The 4,867-nt window shown below is 43.5% G+C and overlaps 1 non-coding gene across 1 annotated transcript; it reads left to right on the top strand.

Annotated features, from left to right (window-relative positions):
• Positions 1-834: 834 nt before the first annotated feature.
• LOC100467803 lies at positions 835-1,056 on the top strand. Its single transcript, XR_002141877.1, has one exon. It is a non-coding gene; the product is annotated as a transmembrane protein 258 (transcript).
• Positions 1,057-4,867: the final 3,811 nt, after the last annotated feature.

Below are 4,867 nucleotides of genomic sequence, written 5' to 3'. Positions count from 1 at the left end.
AGCCACCCGGGTGTGCCTAGACTCATCCTTTTAGCACCTGTTGAGAATCAGCCTCTTTCAGAGTGTACCCTGGAGATGATGTAGATTTAGAATCATGTGGACTTAGAGTAATGAGGCAAAGGGGCCCCTCATTTCTAAAGTGTAGAAATGTAGAAACCCAGGCCTCCTGACTTTTGAGGCGGTGCCAGAATTATCTTCCTGTCCACTTTGGAATCCCAGGGAAAGTAAATTCCTGGGGACCTCTACGTGTGATCCCGTGATGCCCAGACAACTGGGCTCCACATGTTTCCCTGAGCCCCAGCACGGAGCCTGGTTAGCAAGCACTGTTAAAAACTGAATTCAGTTTTGCTCCAGAGAATCAAAATGCTGAGAATGGCTAAATAGCTTTTGCCACATACAAGCTAAAACTGCATGGAGGGGTAAGAACTTAGAAAGTGGAGTAAAGTCAAGAAGAAAAAAAAAAAAAAGCCAGATTCCTCGTAGCAATCTAAGATACTTATAGCAGAGCCATAGTTGTTGGGCAGTGGCCTAAAGGAGCTCTCAAAGAGTTCCCCTATCCTGTGGCAAATACTTTTCTTCACCCACAATGCTGAAAGAGAGGCTCTACCACCCTTGATCTCAGAGTGGCTTTCTGCCCATCTTCATTCCTGAGACCTGAGGGCACAGAAGGTGGCAGTCATGGGTTATCTTATATTTTATCTCAGTTTAGTCTCTCAATTTCACAAACCCTTGCTAAGGTTCAGACAAGACCTAGCAAAGTAGTAAGATCCTCAAATCTCAGGGTTATTAAAATATGCCAGTGGAAGAGCAGGGGATTATCCTATGCCTAGCAAAATGGAGATCAAGGCCATGAGCAGATACACCAGCCCAGTGAACCCTGCTGTCATCCCTCTTCTGACCATGGTTCTATTGGCCATTGGCATGTTATTTACTCCCTGGTTCTTTATTTATGAGGTTACCTCCACTAAGTACACTCGGGATATCTATGAAGAGCTCCTCATCTCCTTGTTGGCCTCGCTCCTCATGGACTTTGGAGTCCTCTTTCTGCTGCTCTGAGTTGGCATCTATGTATGATAGCTCCCAAGAGTTCCAACCAGGCGGCTTCACTGAATTCCTGCTTTTGTAAGTTATTATCTTTTTTTGACTATTTCTGGAAGTATCCCACCTGCTGCTCACAATAAAGGCAAATGTGTGACTATCCAAAAGAATAATAATAATAATTGTGTCAAATAGTGCAATCATTAGTCATCTAGAATCCTTGGGGAATATGCAACTCTGAATCATAGAGTGTTCTAGAAAGCAATCTCATGCTTCATGATTAGTGGTCAGAAATTAACACTTGGTTCTCAATATTTTGTGTAGCCCTCTTGGGGATCGGAGGGCTTTCTCCCGGCACCCTCTGTTGGCAGCACCCCCGTGTGTGCTTGGTGAGTGGATTTGCCTTATGCTTTGGCGCAAACACAAATCAAGCAGGAAAATGGCCCGGGAATTCAGAGGACTGGGTACTAGTGCCAGCTGTCCTAGAAGTGATTTTGCAACTTGGGAAAAGTGCCTGTGCGTGTGTGTTGCAGAGTCGCTCCTAGCTGTGCTCTTACAAAGTTCAACTTGATTGGTAGTTTTTGAATTAGATAGTAAGAAGGACCTTTAGAAGTGGTGCTGGTGGGGATAAGGTTATTGAAGAGGGTCACTCAAATCTTCCATTGCAAAACATTAAAAAAGTGGGTTTTTTTACATTTAAAAAATTTTTTTGAAGTTTGGACTAATGATCAATGTGATCTATTTCATAGTATTAAAAAAAAGAGGATTCTGCCATTAGTCAAATCTGGTTTCACATACTGGCCACTTATTAGCTGTGTGCTGGGGGCAATATGGTTAACTTTTCTGAGCCTTAGTTTCTTCATCTTTAATGAAGAAATAATAACTGTAACCTGCCCCCTCAGGTGAGGGGTTAAATGAGTTATGGAATGCAATATGTTTTGCACAGCACCTGATACATTGTAAGGGTGCTGTTAATTACAAAGGCTCTTCCTCCTGTAGTGTTCTGAGATTCTGAGAGCCCGATCTGATGGTTCTACTGGAGTGTTACCACTGCAGTCACCATCTTCTGCAAGGTTAAGGCAATTTCTAAACCTGAGCCGTCAGATGCTCACAGGATAGGGTGTCAGTCCAAGCGGGAGAAGGTCCATGAAGGTGAAACCTGCAAGGCGATCATAGCTTGAGAGTTTGTTAGAAGGTGATGGAACTTTCCTCTAGATCTTACATAGGGTGGAAGACATTCTGTTCTTGGTCTCCTACTTCTTTTCTTACCCCAACTGTGCAGGGCTATTCTGGGTCTGTGTATTTTGGGAGCCATAATGAGGTGCTTCTCATCATACCTTGCCATTTTCAGGCAGCTTTTACTAGCCGCCTGGACATGGGGACAACATAGCAATTTAAGAGCTATAGTGGACCAGGCTGGAAATAGAGAGGCCCGCGCGGCAGCAGCGAGAGATGGGAGTGAGGAATTTGTGTTCATCCCTTCGTAAAAGAGGAAGGCTGAAATAGCTTACAGGCACACACAGAAACCTTCTGAGGATGAGAAACCAGACTTCCTCATGCTCATACTACAATATGTCTTGAAAATACAAAAGAATAGGTGATCTCTGAAAGCAGCAAATAATGAACTTCAGTAGATCTAGAGTGGAAAAATGGGATTTCTTCATTTGCTAGAGTGTAAGAGCTGTCCAAGCTACCTGATCATGATTCATTTTGAGCTCAGTTTCTACTGACATGGGAATAAATTCGAAGAAAGTAAAACTGTCTGTCACATAAGCCTCCTAGGCAAAACTCTACCCATATAAATACCTTCAAATTCTCATGAAACGCTTCAGAATTACAAAGCTAGCCTTCCTAGACATGACTTTCCAAGGCCTGGACATTTTCTGTTTGGGGGTTTTGTTTGTTTTGTTGTGTTTTGTTTTGTTGTTTTTTTATTATTCTGAAGCTATCTAAGAACTCCACAGTGTAAGTATTCCTGGACCTCCAGTCTTGCATCCCAAAATTACATATTCTCTGACACCATAATGGAGAATCTTTGTAAAAATATATGTGCAGATCGATATCTCATTCCAAGAACCTCACATTTCCTCTTCTTTTATGGCTGGGGGGAAAAGGCAAAAAAAAAAAAAAATGCAGCTGCACACATTGACATGTTGCTCAAGTTTTCAAACGAAAAATGTTGTTCCTGCTTCAAACCCAGGATAAAGGAAGTGCTTGTCTCCAGGAGCTGACACTTCCCTGGTCATATTTCAGATACAATTAGCCTCCATTGATGGCGGTGGTTGATCTATCAAATGAGCAGCTAATCTTATCTGCGGTTCACAAATGGCTCAGATGGTAGCTTGTGACTTTGATTACTGGAAGACTGGACCCCATCAGATGGCTTTGCTCCAAACAGTGGTCCTTTCAGCCTTCTGCTCATGGAGATCAAAGCACTCTCCCCTCTCCCTATCTGCAGGGAAGCTCATTAGAGGGAGGCTGTCAGGGTTATAATCACGCAACAGTTTTACTTCTGGGTTATAACGCTTTCCCCTTCTTATCAGCCTGTGAGGTCCAAAGTGAGAAGGATAAAGGAGGTACCGATGACATCTGATACATTTAATAGGCTCGCTGGTGACTGCCTGGCCCCAGCTCTCTGCCACTGCTGCCTCACTATTGACAGGACTTCCCTCCCCCAGACCTGTAGGGATTATTCTGTTTTCCTGGGGGCAAGAGATGGGGGAGGGGCAGGATCCATTGTCTTCTAAGAGTTGCTTTACTATGAGAACAGAATCAAATAAAATAGGAGTTTCTAAGTCCAAAGATCTGCCTTTAAACTTCATCTCTTTCATACAGTAGCTGCATGAAGTTGGACTTTTGCTGTGATTTGTTTCTCTTGTAAAATGTGAAAATTAATACTTTTAATTATACTTTTCTCTTGTAAAATGAGAAAATTAATACTTTTCTCATTGGACTTAATGTGTGGATCTCAAAGTCCCAGAAGCCTTCTATTATAACCTGAGTTCCCCTTCCTTCCCTTCCTCTCCACCTAGCAGGGTTACAGCACCTCCTTACTGTCACTGCTCCCTCTTCTGTCTTCCAGGGCATTACCTCTAACGCTGCACTTGGCATGCCTGATTTTCTGTGGGCTTGCCTTTTCCTCCCCAACAGACAGTGAAATTCTCAAGGCATAGGGGGTTGAGGCTCCATGTATCAAAGAATGCCTTCACTTGACACACAGTTGGTGCTAAAGGAATGTTTGCTGTCCTCACTGAATGAAGTACTCCATACTAGCAGATTTACAAAGCACAGTGGGAAGGGCTTGCGCTTATTAGTGGATGTAGATGGCTTTTAGAGATTCATAGGGACTCATGTCAATGACCTATCTTAGTGGTTCTGGGGTGGGGCCCATGAATTTACAGTTGTTGTTTTTTTTTTAAGATTTTATTTATCTGAGAGAGCGAGCACAAGCAGCAGGGAGGGGCAGAGGGACAAGCAGACTCCCCTACTGAGCAGGGAGCTCTATGCAAGGCTCTAGCCCTGGACCCCAGGATCATGACCTGAGCAGAAGGTAGACGCCTAACCAACTGGGCCACCCAGGTGCCAGCAAGTTCCCATTTTGAGAACCACTGATGGAACCCAATCTTTCTATTTGTAGACGAAGACACTGAGGCTCAGACTAGAGAAGGGACTAGTGCACGGCCAGATAATTAGTCAGATGCACTCGGCGTGTTCTTATTTCTAAATAGTTTGACGAAGTCGACTCTGTCACCTGTGTGCATTTTGAAACACATACCAAATACATCTTTCTGTTTGTTTTTAATTCATGTTGAGCTCTTTAAAACTTCAA

This window comes from Ailuropoda melanoleuca, chromosome 4 (genome assembly GCF_002007445.2).
Source record: "Ailuropoda melanoleuca isolate Jingjing chromosome 4, ASM200744v2, whole genome shotgun sequence".
Lineage (NCBI taxonomy): Eukaryota > Metazoa > Chordata > Mammalia > Carnivora > Ursidae > Ailuropoda > Ailuropoda melanoleuca.
This window is presented reverse-complemented; position numbering and strand designations above follow the sequence as displayed.